The 21,373-nt window shown below is 52.2% G+C and overlaps 2 pseudogenes; one reads left to right on the top strand and one right to left on the bottom strand.

The window, feature by feature from the left end:
* LOC128820667 (uncharacterized) overlaps window positions 1-21,373 on the bottom strand; it is a 2,212,279-nt pseudogene that overhangs the window by 1,049,969 nt on the left and 1,140,937 nt on the right.
* The window catches only part of LOC128820669 (uncharacterized), a 1,091,286-nt pseudogene that overhangs the window by 929,376 nt on the left and 140,537 nt on the right, over window positions 1-21,373 (top strand).

Raw genomic sequence — 21,373 nt, 5'->3', positions numbered from 1 at the left:
AAATATCGGTTACCTCTTCATCCAAAGTTATAGAAGATTTTCATTACACACTTGTTTCTTGTTTTTCTCTTTTATATTTTTCTCGTTTTTTCTTATCTTTTTTCTTTTCAAGCAGATAACACATCCTGAAAAAGAAATGTACAGCAAAATTAGATACATTTCTGATCAACAGTGAAAATATTTACTTTTCTCTGGATACCCTGATGTAAAAATTCTAGCAGATATGAGCAGAGGTGTAAAGTGTTTGCTTTGCACTAAGCTGGAGTTCAGCACTGCTGACATCCTGATCCAGCCAAGAGTTGCAGAATTCTTTTGCACATCTCGAGCCATGTGTTTGCAGGCACAGCACCTGCAGTGCTGACACACCCGTGCACGTGAATAACTCTGTTACTCCCTCCCAGAATTTGGGCTGTGCCCCAGAACGAGGTGCTCCAGCCCTTTGCTCCTGGTTCCCGTGGGGAGCAGCTCCCTTCCCTCTGGCTGAGCTGCTCAGGCAGAGCCCGGCAGCTCCTGGCCCTGCAGGGCTGAGGCTTTTCCCCGTTGCTGGGCACAGACTGATGGAGCAGCACTGCTGAACACGGGCACACAGAGGGACCAGCAGCAGCTGCCTTTGGCCACCTGAGGCTCCAAGGCCCAAACTCGGAGCAGACAGGGCTGGAAGAGACTCGCAGGCTCCCTGCTGGCTCTGCTGCCCCCCTTGTGCCCACCTGGGAGCCCCCAGGGCCAGCAGGGATTCAGATGGCAGCCCTGGGCTCCTGGAGGTTGTGCAAGGAACGCAGCTGGGGACTCCCTGTCCATGGGCAGCTTCCAGATGGAAAAGGCTGCTGTGCCCAGGCAGCTCCAAGGGCAGAGAAAGGAGGGTCTCGACCACGGGATCTGTGCCAGTCCCACAGTCCTGGGCAGCAGCCACCGAGCCCTGGGGGAGCAGAGGGCACAGCAAGAGGGACAAAAGCAGGCAAGGTCAGAGAGTGGAGAGAGCCAGAGCCGGGAGCAGGAACAGCTGCTCCATTGCACTCTTGGAGAAAGCTCTTGGCTGGTTGTAAGAGCCCGTCTGAAGCCCCTCATTTTCCATTCTGCCTTCCGATTGCCACGAGAAAGAATCCCTTCCTCCACTGCAGTTCCGGCTTAGAACAGGACACAGTGCAGGTGGAACCACTGAACCGTCACGCTGGCTGTTCCGAACAAGGCCTGGTAAGAACTTGGCAAGGAGTTGGCAAGGACTTGACAAAGACCTGACATGGACCCAGCACGGGACAGCCTGATGCGCGGCCTGCTTCTCTTCTAATCTCCGTTCTTAAGCCGAATGAACTTTTGGGGTGACTCCCGTGGTCCTTCATTGAAGACCCCTCATCTGCCTCGTTACCACTGTGACAAACAAAGAATGAGAGCCCTCCTCCCAAGGGCTGAGACTGAGACCCTTACTACAGGGAGGAGGGGAAATTGGTGGTCTGACCACTAATGACATGACCTGTTTCCCTTCAGTAATTTTAATGGACTTATTCTTCATTGTGTTCGTCTTGCTTTGGTGGTTTCTGCGGACTCACCTGTTCACTCGGGGCGATTACAATGGACTTTCATTGTTACACTTGTTCCCCCCTCTTTCCTCTGTGGACTATAACTGGACCCCCGAGTCGACCAGAACTTCGGAGACTCCCCCGACACGACAGACGGATCCCCATCGTCCGGAGCACTGAGGATCTCGCCTGTGTTGGTAGCTATTCCCATAGCCCTCTTCTCTCTCTCTATCCTTCTATCTCCTTTCTAATCCCCCACTATCGCATTTACTCTTTTGGCCCCTAATAAAGGTGCATTTGTTGTGATTAACTGACAGTCCCTTGTTGTTTGCCTTTTTTGCACTTTTGGGATCGGTGAAAAGAACCATCACGACACCCCGCAATAAGCGGATCGTGACACTGGTTCAAAGTGCTGAAAGGCGTGAAGGGCAGAGAGGAGGCCACAGCAAACAATGCTCCTGTTTCCACAGCCTCCCCCCTCCGTGTCCCAGAAGGAATTGGATGGACTGTGTTCTTCTCTCCGAGTGTCTGGTTCAGCACAAGCAGCTGAGCACCAGGAGCTGAAGGAGCTGAAGCCTCAGGCCACAAGAGCTGGGCCAGAGGAGACTTTCTGAGCAAATGAATGCTGCTAACATGGACCTGGCTGAATGCAGCAGATGGAATCATGGAATCACAGAATCCTTTCTGTTGGGAAAGACCTCTGAGCTCATCCAGTCCAGCTGGTCACCCAGCAGTGTCGAGCCCAGCACTAAACCACGTCCCTGAAGTGCCAAGGCCTGGACAACAGCCCTGAGTGAGGCCTGAACAACAGGCCCTGAGCCAAAGGTGGCCTCTGGATGAACCTTCCAGCCAAAGGTTATCTTTGGATCTGCACACTAATGAAATATGCACGGTCATTAGCACTGTGATAGATGTATCCACTCATTAGTGAAACATGTATTGACCTTTCTGTGTTTAGAAGCCAGACAAGGCCATGAAATCCGACATCTGGCCTTGTCTGGGGCTGAATGGTCAAAGTCACCTCCCTTGGTTCCTCCTGGTGCCCTGGCCAGGCTTTGGGAGGAAGCCAAGAGGAGGATGAAAGCAGATGTTCCCGCACCAGAAGTGCTGTCAGTTTGTTCATTCAGCACTGTCAGAGCTGGGCCCTCTCACAGCGGGGCTGGAGCCTCACCTGTGGCTGGAGGCAGCTGCAGGAATTGCCAGTGTCCAGGAGTGGCTCTGCAGCCCTTGGCTGTGACAGCTTCCCCAGCTGCTGTGTGGATCTGGGGGATGGTAAAGCCTGCGGGTAACTGGGGCTGGATCTTTCTTAATCACTGCTGCAATCTTTGCTGGTGATGGTTGGGTGCCTTGCTGAGCTGCTCCTTTTGTGATTCTTTGCTGCTTTGAGCTACAGTCAATGACACTGATTCCTTCAGTTGGTGTCTGTGTCTTTGGTGCTGACCCTGCCCACTGGTGAAACAAAACTGGCACAGTCTGGCCAGATCACCACAAAATGTCCCTTTTTAAATGTAAATGTGAGGAATCAGTCCCATCAGAAATTCCCAGATGGGAAGCCCTTCCCTGGAGTTCCCTGGCTCTGGAGTGGGCTGAGGTGGGAGCACCGTGTGAGCAGTGGGGTAGTTGGTTAAAAAAGGGGCTGAACCCCTGGATGTCTTAAAATGCATCCAAAAATGGCATATGGGAAAAGGAAAAGAATTGTGGGTTTGGGAAGATGGGGATGGATTTTGTTTATTACACATTGGAAACAGCACCAACAGAAGCAAGAATTGGTTTTGGAATGCTCCCACATGGAGGGACAGAGGAAGGTTTAAATCTTGAGCTCACATTCATTTGTGCAAGTGAACTACAATGTTGTTATTATTAATAACAATAGTTGTGTAAAAGCTGGGCCCTCTCACAGTGAGGTTGGAGCCTCATTGTCTGCAAAGCTGGCTGCACCTGCAGGAATTCTCAGTGTCCAGAAGTGGCTCTGCAGCCCTTGGCTGTGAAAGGGTTAAGAGGACTGTGCCTATGCATACTTGGGCAAGAAGAAGATAAATTGTACCCAATATGGAAGATAGCAAAAATTAACCACAAGCTGAAGACACAGGATGAAACTTGGCAAGAAACAGGGAACAAAACTTGCAGAAATGAAGGGCAGAGCATGCTAAAACCAGTGAGGAAATTGCTGAAACTGCCAACAAGAGACTGCACATGCCTAGAGGAAAAAGGTGAAAAGGGCACGGCGATGAAGACGTCCAGCCTTCACCAGGGGACCACGGAGGAAGACGCGGAGCCTTCCTCAGTGCCACCTCCAGCGTGCACTGTGCCTGCGCCTGGCGTGTGCTGATGATTGTAATGAGTACTGAGAAATACTTTGCATAACCACACCTTTTCTAGGGCAAACCGTGAATATGCATAAAGTATAACCCTATATTGCAATCTGCTGTGTGCCTGAGCGTGTGTTAGGAGGAGATATCCCCGCTGTCCTGGTTTTGGACAAATTAGGGGAAAACACCTCCAAAGGAGCCCCCTATAGGAAACCAAACCCTCCGCAACCTCCCCCCACCACCGGGTTCGGGAGGAATTCCTTCAGAGGGGAAAGTGGAAAAAACTTGTTTATTAAGGCACAACAAAAAAACACTCCCCAGCACAAGAGAAATAGCCCAAGATGACCACAGATGCTTTCACCAGTCTAAGAGGGTTGAGCTGTATCTCTCTTCGCCGCAGAGGGTACGCAGCTTCTTTCGCAGACCCCGGGGGAGCTCCTGCCCGGAGTAGGTCCGATGTCTTCGGGGGGGGGGGGGGGAAGGGAACAACGGAAACCGGGAAAAAGGAAAAAAAAAAATGGCAAAAAAGCAAGCCAGCGAAAAGCAGAGAAAAAAGAGATGAAAGCAGAGCCAGCAAAGCATGCAGCCAGCAGCAAGCCAAAAGCAGCAAGCAAGCTAAGCAGCAAGCCAGCAGCCAGCCGGGGGGGGGAAGGAAGACAAAACAAACTGAGGACAGGGAACAGAAACCACGATTGGGATAATGAGCATGAAAATGTCCTGTCCCCACGACATTCCACCCCTTATCCCATATCGTGAACATGTTACTGAGCTTCCTTCCCACCTGCTCAAACTTTCCACACTTACACATTCCCTTCCATTCTCACTTGCTCTGACTTTCGACATTTACACATTTCCTTCTGTCCCATGTCTGTGTGGTTTAATGTAGAAACAATGGCAGTAACATCCAGCAAATTGAGATGTTTGCATGTGAGTCTCACCCCACAATCAGGTCTCCCTGAGGTACACATCGTGTTCTTCCATCTTTCTGCATTATCCACCATGTACAACCTGGTCCCTGAGCAAAGACAACCCCACGAATGGGTTTGTCTGTACTCGAGGCAGAATTGATCCACACTGTCCTCCCTAACAAACCTCTGATATGTGCCACTGGGACTTTATCTCCATCTACTATATTCAGGGACTCAGACTGGGCAGGACCTGCTCGATTGGTGGAACCTCGGGTGTTAACTAACCAGGTGGCCTGTGCCAAATGCTGCTCCCAGTTTTTGAAAGATCCCCCACCCAATGCTTTCAAGGTGGTTTTTAACAGTCCATTGTACCTCTCTACCTTGCCTGCAGCTGGTGCATGATAGGGGATATGGTACACCCACTCAATGCCATGTTCCCTAGCCCAGGAGTTGATAAGGCTGTTCTTAAAATGAGTCCCATTGTCTGACTCAATCCTCTCAGGGGTACCATGCCTCCAAAGGACCTGCTTTTCAAGGCCCAGGATGGTGTTACGGGCAGTAGCATGAGACACAGGGTAGGTTTCCAACCATCCTGTGGTGGCTTCCACCATTGTGAGCACGTAGCGCTTGCCTTGGCGTGTCTGGGGCAGTGTGATGTAGTCAATCTGCCAGGCCTCCCCATACCTGTACTTGGACCACCGTCCCCCATACCATAGGGGCTTCACTCGCTTGGCCTGTTTGATGGCAGCACACGTCTCACAATCATGGATAACCTGAGAAATACTGTCCATGGTTAAATCCACCCCTCGGTCTCGTGCCCACTTATAGGTGGCATCTCTACCCTGATGGCCTGAGGCACCATGGGCCCATCGCGCTAGGAACAACTCCCCCTTGTGTTGCCAATCTAAATCTATCTTTGACACCCCTATCTTTGCAGCCTGATCTACCTGCTGATTGTTTTGCTGTTCTTCATTAGCTCTACTCTTGGGGACATGAGCATCTACATGGCGAACCTTCACAGGCAGTTTCTCTACCCGGGTAGCAATGTCTTTCCATTCTTCAGCAGCCCAGATTGGTTTTCCTCTACGCTGCCAGTTAGCCCCTTTCCATCTCCCCAGCCATCCCCACAGAGCATTGGCTACCATCCATGAATCAGTATAGAGGTAGAGCTTTGGCCACTTCTCCCTTTCTGCAATGTCTAGGGCCAGTTGAACGGCTTTGAGTTCAGCAAGTTGACTTGATCCACCTTCTCCTTCAGTGGCCTCTGCGACCCGTCGTGTGGGGCTCCATACAGCTGCTTTCCACTTCCGATTCATTCCTACGACGCGGCAGGAACCGTCAGTGAAAAGAACATAGCGTGTTTCCTCTGCTGGCAATTGGTTGTAGGGTGGAGCTTCTTCAGCCCGTGTCACTGGTTCTTGTTCTTCGTCTGTGACACCAAAGTTTTCACCTTCAGGCCAATTTGTAATCACTTCCAAAATCCCAGGGCGATTCAGTTTACCAATACGGGCGCACTGCGTGATGAGGGCAATCCACTTGCTCCATGTAGCACTGGTGGCATGGTGGGTAGTAGGAATCTTTCCTCTGAACATCCACCCCAGCACCGGTAGTCGGGGTGCCAGGAGGAGTTGTGCTTCTGTACCAATCACCTCTGAGGCAGCTTGGACTCCTTCGTAGGCAGCCAAGATTTCCTTCTCTGTTGGGGTGTAGTTGGCTTCAGACCCTCTGTAGCTCCGACTCCAAAATCCTAGTGGTCGGCCTCGAGTCTCATCAGGCACTTTCTGCCAAAGGCTCCAGGACAGACCATGGTTCCCGGCTGCAGAGTAGAGCACATTCTTGACCTCTGGTCCCGTCCTGACTGGGCCAAGGGCTACTGCATGAGCAATTTCCTGCTTAATCTGGGCAAAAGCTTGTTGCTGCTCAGGGCCCCAATGGAAATTGTTCTTCTTGCGGGTGACCAGGTAAAGAGGGCTCACGATCTGACTGTACTCAGGAATGTGCATTCTCCAAAAGCCTATGGCGCCTAAGAAAGCTTGCGTCTCCTTCTTGTTGGTTGGTGGGGACATAGCTGCGATCTTGTTGATGACATCCGTAGGAATCTGACGCCGTCCATCTTGCCACTTCACTCCCAGGAACTGGATCTCTCAAGCAGGTCCCTTGACTTTGCTCCTCTTGATGGCAAAACCGGCTTTCAGGAGAATCTGGATTATTTTCTCTCCTTTCTCAAACACTTCTGCTGCTGTTTTCCCCCACACAATAATATCATCGATATACTGTAAATGTTCTGGAGCCTCACCCTTTTCTAGTGCAACCTGGATCAGTCCATGGCAGATGGTAGGACTGTGCTTCCACCCCTGGGGCAGTCGATTCCAGGTGTATTGCACTCCCTTCCATGTAAAGGCAAACTGAGGCCTGCATTCTGCTGCCAGAGGAATGGAGAAAAACGCATGAGCAATGTCAATAGTGGCATACCACTGTGCTGCCTTGGACTCCAGCTCGTACTGGAGCTCCAGCATGTCTGGCACAGCAGCGCTCAGTGGTGGAGTCACTTCATTCAATGCTCGGTAGTCCACAGTCAATCTCCATTCTCCTTCAGATTTACGCACAGGCCAGATGGGGCTGTTGAAGGGTGAGTGGGTTTTGCTAACCACCCCTTGGCTCTCCAGCTCACGAATCAGTTTGTGGATGGGGATCACGGCATCTCGATTCGTTCTATACTGCCGGCGATGCACTGTCGAGGTCGCAATTGGCACTCGTTGCTCTTCCACCCTTAGGAGCCCTACTGCAGATGGGTTTTCTGTCAGTCCAGGCAAGGTGTTTAATTGCTTAATGCTCTCTGCTTCTACAGCGGCAATTCCGAAGGCCCACCTGAATCCCTTCGGGTCTTTGTAATAGCCACTCCGGAGGAAGTCTATGCCCAGAATACATGGAGCCCCTGGGCCGGTCACAATGGGATGTTTCTTCCATTCCTTCCCAGTCAGGCTCACCTCAGCTTCCACCAGGGTCAGTTGTTGTGATCCCCCTGTCACACCGGCAATGAAAACAGGCTCTGCCCCCACATATCCCGATGGTATTAATGTACACTGTGCACCAGTATCCACTAAAGCGTTATATTCTTGTGGCTCTGATGCGCCAGGCCATCGGATCCACACCGTCCAGAAAACACGATTTTCCCATGCCTCTACCTGGCTAGAGGCAGGGCCCCTCTATGCCTGATTATCCTTCTTTCCTTGGGCATATGTCTTGGAGGTTCCCTCAAGGGGATCAGACGTGTCATCATCATACCTGGCTGTTCGGCTACGGGCAACTGGGGCTGCTTTCCTTTTCTGACCTTCCTTCAATTCACGCACCCGTTGTGCCAGAACAGCAGTAGGCTTCCTATCCCATTTCCTCATGTTTTCTCCAGACTCACGCAAGAAGAACCACAACTCAGCTCGTGGGGTGTACCTTCTCTCCCCAACAAAGGAACGTCTGCGTTGGGTGCCAGGGCCTTTAATTTGCACAGCTGAGATTTGGAGGAGGTCCTCCTTAATCTCTTCCCTGAGTTTCTTGCGGCTTTCCTCTATTTTGCCTTCTAATTCCTGCAGTCGTGTTTCCACAGCTGCAATTCTGGCATGGGTCGGGCCATGTACAGCATCCGCATATGCCCGAAGCTTCTTTGCCATATCAAGCACAGTCTCATATACCTCCTCCCGCTTCATTATTGCTAGAGCAGAAGCGTATTCAGGTGGCCCAAGTCGCACCAGTTTTCTCCACATTACAGGTGTGCATGGTACAAGGTCCGGATTCCTAGTTGTTACGTCTTCTGAAAAAATGATCTCCACACTGCCATCTCCCTCAGGCACTGGATCCCCTGTTCTATGGTCTTCCATCGTGTCTGCTGAACATAGAGGTCATCGGCACACAGATATCTTTGTGCTACGCTGTCCAGGACCCGTTCCCAGAGGCTTTGAGGGCTAGCCCCCCTCATCATGCCTTGGTCGATGACAGGATCATGTGACAGGGACCCCAAATGCCTTGCTTCAGTGCCATCCAGAATGGTAGCCTCCCCTGCCGCATCCCAAAGGCGGACCAGCCAACTAATTATAGATTCGTCGGGCTGTCGCCGATAACCCTTCCTTAGGCCTCGGAGGTCCTTCAGGGAGAAGGAATCAATATTAGCCTCTGATCTGGTGCCAGTTGCTTTGACTCCTGATTTTATGTCAGGAGGTGTTGAGGGTCCTTCTCCTGCATCGTACTCATCATTGTCATCCACGGGTCGATCAGTCTTCTCTGTGCACTTTCCACTTCTTGTGCTCGTAGCCACGGCCATTGGTTGAGGCTTACAGTCTGGTTTAACTACTGGGTTCGAACCTGGGCTGTTGGCTGCAGCCTGAGTGACTGGGATAGCTGCTGGTTTATCTCCCTGCCCCCCTTCCTCTGTCTGCTGCCCTACAGTATCTAGCAGAGTACGATAAGCATATGCCAGGGCCCAGCTCACTGCAATGATCCTTTTCTCCTTGGGGTTATCCTGGCATTTCCCTTTCAGATACTTCGCCACCTCAGCTGGGTTCTGGATGTGTTCGGATGGAAAGTCCCAAACTACAGGATCAGAAAACTCCTTTAAAATTTTGCCCATATCCTCCCATTTCCCACACCACTCAGGATTTTTCACCCTTAGTTGTACTCCTAAATCAGAGGTCTCACCAGCCCCTCTAGAAATCTCAGCCTTCATCTTATATAAACTGCGGACAGTATAGAGAAAGGTTATTAAATTAAATAACAGAAAGATGGTATCCTTGGCAGTCAGGGGGGACAGGACATTTCCTAACAGAGATGTAAACAATTCGGAGGAGGAAAAGGAAAGCAAAGGCTGAAAAACCTCCTCCCCCATAACAAATTTAGTACACAGCCACAACCACGAGTTATACATTCCTGGAGCTGATAACAACATTTTAATAAGCCCCTTGCAGAGTATTACAGCCAAGCCCAGCCCGATAAATATTCTCGTTAGTGCCCCTCTGCTACAAAAGCTACGTATTAGGGACAATACCGGAGCTACTTCTGGATAAGAAAATAACTCCAGGGACCATAAAGCGATCAAAACTTCGAAGAACCCTAATGACCACATATAGAGGCAGGCTTTCACTCCAAATGACATCATAACTTTAAAAAGAGACATACCAATATTCCCGCAGAACGGTTAAAGCCAAAAATATTATTAGAATAAAGTTTTTTCCACTTGGTCTGGGCCTCCCCGTACGGGCCACCAAATTATTTGTCCTGGTTTTGGACAAATTAGGGGAAAACACCTCCAAAGGAGCCCCCTATAGGAAACCAAACCCTCCGCAACCTCCCCCCACCCCCGGGTTCGGGAGGAATTCCTTCAGAGGGGAAAGTGGAAAAAACTTGTTTATTAAGGCACAACAAAAAAACACTCCCCAGCACAAGAGAAATAGCCCAAGATGACCACAGATGCTTTCACCAGTCTAAGAGGGTTGAGCTGTATCTCTCTTCGCCGCAGAGGGTACACAGCTTCTTTCGCAGACCCCGGGGGAGCTCCTGCCCGGAGTAGGTCTGATGTCTTCGGGGGGGGGGGGGAAGGGAACAACGGAAACCGGGAAAAAGGAAAAAAAAAAATGGCAAAAAAGCAAGCCAGCGAAAAGCAGAGAAAAAAGAGATGAAAGCAGAGCCAGCAAAGCATGCAGCCAGCAGCAAGCCAAAGCAGCAAGCAAGCTAAGCAGCAAGCCAGCAGCCAGCCGGGGGGGGGAAGGAAGACAAAACAAACTGAGAACAGGGAGCAGAAACCACGATTGGGATAATGAGCATGAAAATGTCCTGTCCCCACGACACCCGTGCACCCGGCGCGCTGAATAAAGCAAATCCCCTCTCCTTGGACTTGGTCTCGGAAGTGTCTCTTGGCCCGGTTTGGGGCCATTCCTGTCCACGGGGTTCTGTCAAGTCACAGTGGAACCTTGGTGCCACATTGTTCCACGGCCTCACAATGCTCTCCTGGCTGCCATGAGGTCCCTCCCTCTGTGACACACTGCAGCCCTGGTTCCATGAGGGTCTCTTGGGTTCCACGGTGCACGCCTTTTTCACATCTGAGCCTTGCTTCTGTGGGTTCTGCTATGGACAAATTCAATTGGGGAGGCCAATTATAGATAAATCAATTAACAAGAATTTATTAAGCAAGCGGTAGTAAGCAAAAGATGCTCTTTAGATCAACTGTGATGTCATGTTCCACATTCCAGCTGGAACTTCCAGCGTCCAGCAAAGAGCACAACACAACCACTGGCCCTGTGTCAGCCCACCTTGTGTCAGCCCTTGTGCCAGCTCAGCCTTCACCATGCTCCCTGTCACCCTTCTTGTCACCTGCGCCCTGATACTCCCATCAGTCCTGAAAGCTCTCGATTGCCTGGATTTTGTCATCCATCCCTGCAGGATGCTGACATTGGTCCTGAGGAAGGTACGGTGCCATTCCATGGAGGTGGACACCCCCCAGCTGCCCGGCTGGGCTGGAGTTCTGTGGGGATGGTGTGGGACAGGGACCCCACTCTGAGGTGTTGCTACCTCTGCAGGCTGTCACAGACAGAGAGGACGAGATGGAGGTGGACATGCAGACTGATACAGAGGAGGACATGGAAGCGGATGGAGAAGAGACTGCAGAGGAAGAGATGGAGGTGGATGTGGAAGAGGAGATGGACGTGGATGTGGAAGAGTACATTGAGGACATGGACATTGATGGAAAAGATGAGGAAGAGGCCATGATCTTGGGATGAAGACCAATACCAGCAGCAGGACGTGGTCCCCACAGGCAGAGTGGGTCCCCTGCTGCCAGGCTGGGACTGGGCTGGGTGGTCCCTGCTCAGGGATGTGGTACCCGTGCACTGGATTCTGGTGGCCATCCCCAGCCTGTCCTGTCCTTGCTGTGCCAGCCTGGGGGCACATGGAAGAGCCCTCTCTGCCTGATTGCAGTGACTGTGGCACTTGCTTTTCCTCAAGGACTGATGGAGATCCCCGACAGAGATGCCACCCTTTTGTACATACATTTTAGAGTTTGTTGTTGTCTTTAGGATATAGATTTTACGGCTTCTTTTTGTCTTCTGTAAATACATTTCATAGACTTTTGTTAGATATGTTCTTAGGTATATACGTTCTATAGACAGTCATTGTTACAAATACTCTTACAATGTAAATGTGTTCTGTGTTCTCATTGCTGTTCTTCTGAAAATAAACAATCTTTATTTTCCACACCCCAGTTCTCTTTCCATTTGCTTCAGGCACAGGCAGCATTTGCAAAGTTGTGGTTTCCGCTTGCTCCAGGTTCCCAGGGCTGCAGGTTGGTGGGGGAGCTGGCACAACCGCCCCAGGAGTGGGGGTACCTGCGCACAGAGGGGTCCCACTGACAGAGGTCACCCTCTCACCTTGGTTCCATGAGGTTCTGGGGGTGTCTCCATGGTCTCCTTGGATCCACAGTGTCACAATGGACCACTGGATCCACGTGGCCCTGCTGTGTCACCATGGCCCCTTGCTTCCATGGGACCCCAGGGTCACAATTGACTCCTTGCTTCCACGTCACCCCCTCAGCACCAAAGCGGCCCCTTCGTTGCACGGGGAACACAAAAGATTTATAGAAACATGGAGCAAATCCTGCTTAACACAGCTGGGAACATCTGTTTGCATTCAAAAGAGAGGTTAAAGGTGAGGATGGCACCAGCAGCTTCCATCTGCCACAGAAATCCAGGGAAAGGACAGGGACAGAGAATTCAGCTGGGAGACTCAGAGAATTCTGCTTCCAGAGATCATTTCTGGCCACAATGTCCCTTGTAGAAAGGTGACATCATTCCAGGCAGCCTGTATTGAGCAGGTGCTTCCTGAGTGGGGTTTGTTGTTCAGGAAACCTGCTCAGGCTTTTCCATTCCTTCCTTACCAAGAGGAAAACTTCTCCTGGGCCTGTGTGCAGGCAGAGCCCTGAGGAGAGCAGGTGGGACACGGTGCAGTGGGCTGGGACATGGAGCTGCAGAGCTCAGGGACAAGGTTCTGCTGCAGGGCACAGGGATGTCAGTGCCAGGTGGGCCATGTCAGACGTTGTGAAACTGGGGCTGAGGAGCAGCTTGTCCAAACAGGGTCAGCCCTCAAGGGGCTCATTCTTCTACATGCCCAGACCTCCTAAGGAGACATTCAGCATCAAGATCACATGGGGAATGCTTCTATCAGCTCTTCTCTGAAGTGGAAAATAAAAAAATACTCGCTTGATTAAAGAAAAGAAGTAATGTGGTACACTTTGAAATCTTTCTCCTTAACAGAACTCGAGACTGAATCCAATCAGCTGCACAAGGCTTGGAGATTTGGAGACAAGTAAAGGAAGAAGTAGAGCCTCCAAAGGTTTTCTCTATTTTGATGACTGCCACGGTGGATTTGAGGCTGAGTTCAGGACCCTCAGGCACAGAGAGAAGGTTGAAGAAGCTTCTCAGGGAGTCAGAAGCAAAACTCCAAGTCCCTTGGAGCATCACTGGGCCCCACTGAGGGCAGGCACTGCCAAAGGCTCCCCAGGGACTGGTGAGAGCAGATCCTTGAGGCCAGGACTGCAGGGAGCCAAAGGCTCAGAGCAGGGAACTGCAATGCTGAGCAAGGCCTGGGCTGGCTGGGGGAAGCAGAAAGGCCAAGCCCTGAGCCCAGCCTGGCACAGCAGGGCCTGTCCCTCACGGGTGGCTCGGGGCTGTTTGTGGGGCAGTGGGATGTGAGGGGCAGCAAGGACAAATGCCATAAACCTGCAACCCCCGCCAGCCTCCTCAGGGAGACGCAAGGGAGAACCAAAGTGCAGCCCCTCAGTGGAAAGTTCCTTCTGTGGGGCCTCCAGAGGCTCTGCCCGAGCCCAGGGCACAAAGGCCTGGGTGCCCCTGGCCCTGCCAGCCCTGCCCAGCCCTCGGCCATCTGTCCTGCAGGCTGTGCCCCCTGTGCGTGCTGCTCCTCTGCCCTGGCCGGCTGCACTCGCCCATCTCGCTGTGCCCCAGCATTTCTCACCCAGCCTTTCTGTGCCCTCCCTGGGCTCCCTGCACCAGCACTGCCGGCTCCTGGCACACAGAGCCCGGCCAGGAGCCCCCCTGCCAAGGGCCTTTGGAGCAGGGTGGTGGCTGCGATGGCTTCTGAGCTCAGCAGCTGCTCCTGGGATGTTCCATGGAGAGCCAGCACAGCAACGCTGCTGTGCATTGTCCCTGCTGAGGGTCACACACTGGTGGGGCACATTCCCTGGCTGCAGGATTCGTGCCTGACCCAAGCACTGCACTTTTGGCTCCAGCACTGCTTTCCAAATAAAACAGGGGAAGGCAAACTGTATTTAGCTCATGGTATGTTAGAGTGTCTAAAACTCGCTAAGTCATCGATCTTAGAGGTGAGATACATTTGAAATTAATGGCATGGAGAAGTAGTGCAACATAGAAAATAGAGGAAAACATCTTGGATTGTTTCTTTCAATTTTCATTTCACTTCTGGAAAGCTGTTTCAGTTTTCCAGGAATCTTCTCCACAGTCCTGTCTGCTCTTTTCAAGAACCTTTCCTGGAGAACCAGGTCGAGCTCCTGTCACAAGATGTGCCACCACCTGCAGCTTCTCTTGGCTTTCCACACCCTGCGTGCAGCAGGACTCTTGGAGCAAAGCAGGACAAAGGTTTGGAGAACTTGACAACTTGTCCTTTATTTTCCTGGTGGACTAGAGTGTTGTGCAATTGGTGAGGTTTTCACTGTTACTGTTCTACAATAAGAAAACAGGAGGTAGTAACAGGAATTGTTAGGGAATACAAGCCTGGCTGAATTCAGAGAAAGAATCTCCAGAGCCTGCAGCCAGAAGTGGAGAGTTGTGAGACAATCATTCCAACCTGTCCGTGGACATCTTGAAAATTATCTGGAATGTGAAAATAGTCTGACAGAGGGAGTTTGTTTCTGAGTTCAGTGTAGATGATTCCACATCTGGTGCTTTGGTGCATAAATTAAGATTGCAATCAGTTCATGATAAGCACCAGAACAGGCTGGACCTCTCAGGAGACGACTGAAAGAATCTGAAAAGGAGAAATGCAGGGAATGACTTAGTGAACCTTGCCTGGAAGAAGGGTGATTTTTTTTCTAATTATTCTTAATCCATTCCCTTGGCTTTTTGGCTTTTTTAGCAAGGCCATTTCCATCCCAGTTTTACCATGAAGTGAGAAGCCTGAGCTTGTGGAAGTGCCTGAAAGATGCCCTGTTCCTCTGCAGGGACACTCAGGCTGGAGCAGGAGCCGGAGCCCTCTCTGGGGAAGCCTCCTCCGAGCTGGAATTTGTGCTGTGCTGGGAGAGGAGGAGGAGGGGGAGAGCGCTGGGCGCTGTGTGGCAGGAGCAGGAGGTTTGGGCCGCAGGACATTCCGTCTGCACCGCTGCCCCGCAATGGGCGGCCGTGCCCGGGGCTCTGGGCCTGGCCCCGCGTGCGCTGAGCTCCCTGGGCTGGGCTCAGCTTCTGCTGGGACTGGGCACAGGCTGGGCTCTCACTGTGCTCACCAGCAGGGAAAACACCTCTGGGCACCTCCATTTCCTGCTGCTGGGAAGAAGCAATGAAGCGAGTCAAGAAATTCTCATTTCTGTTTGTCATGGTGGATTTTTAAATTTAATTCCACACTCCAGAGGCAATTTCTGTGATGGCCTCTGTCAGTTGATTCTATTTCATCAGCACCAGCAACAAGGCTGTGTTTGAGCACTGCAAATGTGGCCTGTGTGGCTTTAATTCCCCTTGCCTTAGTGCTCAGTGGCTGGTGGGCATTCCAGTATCTGCTAATTTTTATGCCTGTGACAAAAATACTGACTTCACTGTCATGAAAGCACCGTGGGTAGCACCAACTGAAAGAGGCACTTGCAGTTTAATGGATAAAATTCAAGTGGCAAGCAGAGGAGGGCCAAGAGCAGCCGTGATCTGCAATTCCCAAGGCAAAGGCAGCAGCAGCCTCCTGCTGTCAGCTCAGGGTGAGTAAAACAGCGCTGAGAACAGCGCTGGAACCCGATCCTTTCTTCCTCTGAGGGCTGGCTCAGGGCAGCACAGGCGGGCCCTGAGGAGTCAGGGCTGTGTGTGAGTGCTTGTTGCTCTTCTCCAGAATTCAGTTGGAAAAAGCCCTCGGAAGCCGAGGCAGGAGCAGGTGGGAAGGGGCCGGCGCTGCTGCTGCTCCTGCCCGGGAGCCCCGGCTGGGCCGGGCCGGCGCCCACTGCGCTGCGGCTGCTGCTGCTGCCAGAGCCGGGCGGGACTCGGGGACAGGGAACGGACACGGGGGGACAGCAAAGGAACTGGGGCTGCAGGGATGTTGGAGCTCGGGCCAGCGCCAGCACAGAGCTTCAGCCCGAAGTTAAACCCAGAGGGAAAGGCTGGGGAAAGGCTCCATTTCAGCCTTTCTTTACTCGTTGCTGTGAAGGGACTGAAATTAAAGGAGGACAGGCAGGACCCGACCCCTTCTCCTTTGGGAGGAGCCCTGTCCCTGGTGCTGTGAGGGGCTGTGAAGGGTCTGTGAGGGGCCTTGAGGGGCCATGAGGGTCTGTGAGGGGCTGTGAGGGGCCATGAGGCGCTGTGAGGGGCCATGAGGGGCCATGAGGGGCCATGAGGAGCTGTGAGGGGCTGTGAGGGGCCGTGAGGGGCTGTGAAGGTCTGTGGGAGGCCAAGCACCTCATGGAACCAAGGATCCATTGTGGCACAGCAAGGCCTCGTGGAACCAAAGGGACCATGGTGAGACTGTGGAACCTCATGGTACCACAGGTCCAGTGTTACACAGCAGCCACAGCAGGGCCGCAGAACCAAGGAGATCACTGTGATGCTACACAGCCTCATGGAATCAGGGTGTCCGTGTTACACTACTGAACCTCATGGAACCAAGGGTCCCTTGTGACACTGTGGAACCAAGGAGACTGCTGTTGGCAGTACGAAAGCTCATGGAACCAAAAGTCCATTGTGACACTGTGGGGCCTCATGGAACCATGGAGACCTTTATGACACTTCAGGACCCACTGGAACCAAGGGGCTGTTGTGACACTGCAGGGCCTTGTATAACCAAGGGGTCATTGTAGCACGCAGTGGAATCAAGGGGAATCAAGGGGAATCAAGGGGATCACAGGGACACTGTGGGGCTCCATAAGGAGCCATGGGGCTCTATAAGGGGCTGTGGGGCTCTATAAGGGGTTGTGGGGATCCATGAGACCACAGGGCCATTCTGACTGTGGAATCAAGGACACCATTGTTACACTACGGGGCATCATGGAACCAAGGAGGCCATTGGGAACCAGCAGGGGAACCTGCTGAGACCATTGTGACACTTCAAGGGCCATTGTGGAACTGCAGGGCCTCGTGGAACCAATGAGACCATTGTGACATGGCCCGGCCTCATGGGAGCAAGGGCCATTGTGACACTGTGGGGCCTTGTAGAACTGAGGGGCCCTTGTGACCCTGTGTGGCACCATGGAACCAAGCAGAGCACTGTGGCACTGCAGGGCTCCGTGGAACCAAGGACTCGTGTAACAGTGAGGAGCCCAATGGAACCAAGGGGCCATTCCGTACTTCAGGGCTGCACGGAACCAAGGTGCCATTGAGACACTGCGGAACCAAAAGAGACCATTGTGACACTGCGGGGCTCCATGGAACCAGTGAGACCATCCTGACACTCCGAGTCCCCATGGAACCAAGGGGCCATTGTGACACCACAGGGCCTCACAGAACCAAGGCAACCACTGTGACACTGCAAGGCCTCATGGGGACAAGGGGCCATTGTGACACTGCAGGTCCCCATGGAAGCAAGGGGCCAGTGTAACACATCCAGGCCAGGTGGAACCAAGGGGCCATTGTGATCCTGGGGAACCCAATAGAACCAAGGGGCCATTTTGAGACTCTGCGACCTCATGGAACCAATGGGCATCGTGGCATTGCTCATTCCCATGGAAACAAGGATTTAATTTTGACACTGCAAGGCCTCAGGGAAGCAAGGGGCCACTGTGCCACTGTGGAGCCAAGGAGACCATAGTGATATCACTGGGCCTCATGGAAACAAAAATCTGCTGTGATCCTACAGGGCCTCATGGAACCAAGGGGCCATTGTGATGCTGCAGGGGCCCAAGGATCCAAGAACATGGAACAGGTCTGTCTGGCTGGGCCTCCTGGAGGCCACCTGACTGGTCCAGCTGACCTGGGCATGTTGAAGGTCGCTTTTCATCAGCCCCTGACACCCTGGAGTTCATGCTTTCCTTCCTGTGGGAAAGAACTGTCCTCCTCCTCCTCCAGGGGTTCATGGCCAAAACTGGGATTCCTCCTCCAAGTTTGATTATATGCAAGGATTATTCCCATATGAAACCTGCCAGGACAGACAGCTCTGGCTGGTCTTGGCTTCTTGCGGGCCACCTCTCATCTGCCTTGAAAACATTGGGGGCCTTTGCTTTTCTTCCCATGGGAAAAAACATCTTTCACATCCAGGTGTCCATGGCCAAAATTGAGAATCCACCTCCAAAATTCCTTATATCCATGGATAGCTCCCAGACAAAACCTGCCAGGACTGTCCAGGTTCCCTTGGTTTCATGAGGACCAGCTCTCATCTGCCTTTCAAACACTGGGGCTCTGTACTTTCCTTCCTATGGAAAAGAACTGTCCTTCTCATCCAGATGCCCATAGACAAAAGTGGGGTCTGGCCTCCCAAATTCTGTCTGTCCAGGGATTCTTCTCTGACAACAGGTCTGGCTGCCTTGGCCAGCTTGAGGCCACCTCTAAACAGCCTTTGAAACACTGGGGCTCCACCCTTTCCTTCCTATGGAGAACTGTCATTCCAGGCCAGGAACCCACGGCGGAAATGGAATTCCAACCGCAAAACTCCCCACATATCCAAGGGTTGTTTTCAGACAAAGCTGCAAGGACAGACAGGTCAGGCTTGTCTTGGACTCTGGTGACTGCTTCTCATGTGCCTTCAAAACCCTGGGGTTCTGTGGTTTCCGTCCTGAAGAAAAGAACTGTCCCTCTTGTCCAGGCGCTCTTGGTCTCAGGCACATGAGCACTGTACAGGGACACAGGAGCTCTGTGCTAATGGGGTGTAGACTGAGGACAGCAGAGGAGAGCCCTGGGAGGGATTGAAGGGTGGTTTCACTGATGGTGGATCCTTTTGACATGGTAGAGAACAGCCAGAGAAAGAAAGAATTAATGCCAAGGGCAGCTGAGGAGGCCTGTCAGAGTCCAGGACATCTCTCTGGCTGCCCTGGCTGTCTTGAGACCCTGGCAGGGGGCTGGGAGACCTTGGCATGAAGTCAAAAACACCTCTGGCTTCAATTTTAGCCTGTGGAAAAAGCTGCCAACCTTGTATGAGGAATTACAAGCCACAAGGCTTTGAGTAGTGTAGTAGTTGAATTAACAGAGGGTGAAAAAGAATGCAATTTTGGGGGTTTTAGAATAGGGTTCAGAGGACAAGATGGAGGGATTTGGGCATGCCCTGACCTTCTTCTCCTTCTTGTCCTCCATGTCTTGCTGTGATGGGGACACTTTTCTATTGGTTTAAGGTAGAGACAGACCGTCTAACATAAATGATAGATATTGGCACATTAATGTAAACATGGTACACGTAGTTTTTAGTATAAAATGTAAACGCCGCCCGAGGCAGCACACAGAATGCCATGGCCAACCTGCTGGACAGAGCTCAGCAGGACAGAGAAAGAATCTTATAGATGAGGGAAAATAAACAACCTTGAGAAGCTGATCCTTCACATTCCAACTCCTTGTTTGGCTGCACGGGCCGGGAGAACAAGGACTTTTACAGTCTTGGGGTTACTTGGATGCCCAGACCCTGAGAGAGGCCCAGACTGGAAACAAGGACAAAGGAACATCCCCACACCCCAGTGCCAAGGAAGAGCCCTGAGCAAAAAGAGACGGACAGGATCTGCCTGTCACAGTGTGACAGGAAGACATCACACAGCAGGGAAAGAAGCTGACAAATGTCCTGGGCCCCCTCCCTGCTGTGTCCATGCCCCCAAGGGCACAGAGCAGCCTCCTCTCTCGGGCACTTGCCTGTTTTCAATGCCTTGCACAGGCGCTGGCCCTGCCCCACAAGGCCTGGGCTGAGTCCTGCCCCTGCACGCTCAGCCAGGCTGAGATGGACACCGATGGTTTCTGGGCCAGTGTCCTAGCTTAGGGCAAAATTTGGGAGAAGACCTCCGGAAGGAGCCCCCAGAAAGCAAACCCCCCACGGCCCCTCCCCCACCTGGTTCGGGAAGGATTTCCTCAGAGAGAAATGGAAAAAAACCTGTTTATTTAACAAGCAAAACCACTCCCCAATACAAAAAAAAAAAACCAAAATCAACACCAGATGACAAAACCCTTTCACCGTTCTGAAGAGATGAGAAATTCACAAAGTCTCTCCTGGGAGTGGTCGCCCAGCTATCAGTCTCCGGCGCTGGGGATGGCTGCTGCAGGTCACAAAATGCAGACTCTTGGTGTTTCTTGATGTTTCCCAGGTCCAGGTCCAGAGCAGGTTCAGATGATATTCAGGAAAGGGAAAGGGAAGGGAAAAAGAAACAGTCCAGGGTAAAAATTGGACTGCCTAGCTAAACTAACTAATAAGCAAAAGCAAAAGCAAAAACAAACAAGCCAGCAAGCAAGCAAGCAAGCCCAAGGCAGCCAAGCGTCTCCTAGACACAGACCATGGTGGGAGGTGAGCCGGCTGATAACAAGAGAAAACAATCCTTCACTTTCAGAGTCAGTCCTGAAGGCACAGAACATAATATCAGGCATAAACAGAACACACGATTTGGGATACAAACACCATACCGTCACTCTAGGACAGTTGGACTTGATGATCTCCAAGGTCTTTTCCAGCCTATTTGATTCTGTCATTCTGTGATGACTGGGACATTCTGGGGCCACTGTGACACTGTGGGGCCTCGTGGAACTGAGAGCACCAGAGTGACACTGTGCAGCCCCATAGAACCAGGACTCCATTGTGGTGCTCTGGGGCCAAATGGAACCAGGGAGTCCCCCGTGACCCTGGGTCCTCGTGGAACCACAGAGACCATTGTGACACTGCGGGGCCTGGTGGAACCCAGGGGTTTCACCATTTGGACACTGTGAAACCAAGGAGAGCATTGGGAGAGTCCAGGGCCCAGTGGAACCAAGGGGCCGTTCTGACACTGCGGGGCCTCATGGAACCAAGGGGACATTGTGACACTGCAGGACCTTGTGTAACCAAGGGGCCACTGTGACACTCTGGGGCCTCAAGGAATCTGGAAGGCCGTTGTGACACTGTGTGGCCTCGTGGAAACAAGGAGTCCATTGTGACACTGAGGGGACTTGTGGAACCACAGAGAGCATTGTGACAGTGTGGGACCTCATGTGACCATGGGGCCTTTGTGACACCCTGGGGCCCCATGGAACCAAGGGGCCACTGTGAAACTGCGGCACCAACGAGAACATTGTGACACTGTGAAGCCCCATGGAACCAAGGAGTCCATTGTCACATTTTGGGACCCCATGGAAGCAAGGAGACCAGTGTGACAGTGCAGGGCCTGGTGTAACCAAAGGGACATTGTGACACTGAGGGGACACATGGAACCACGGACATCTTTGCAGATGACACGGAGCTGGATGTGAGTGTTGATCTGCTGGAGGGTAGGAGGGCTCTGCACAGGGCCCTGGAC

The sequence above is a fragment of the Vidua macroura genome, chromosome 30 (assembly GCF_024509145.1).
Source record: "Vidua macroura isolate BioBank_ID:100142 chromosome 30, ASM2450914v1, whole genome shotgun sequence".
In the NCBI taxonomy this organism is placed as follows: Eukaryota; Metazoa; Chordata; class Aves; order Passeriformes; family Viduidae; genus Vidua; species Vidua macroura.
The sequence above is the reverse complement of the archived record's forward strand: the minus strand, read 5'-3'. Positions and strand labels throughout refer to the sequence as shown.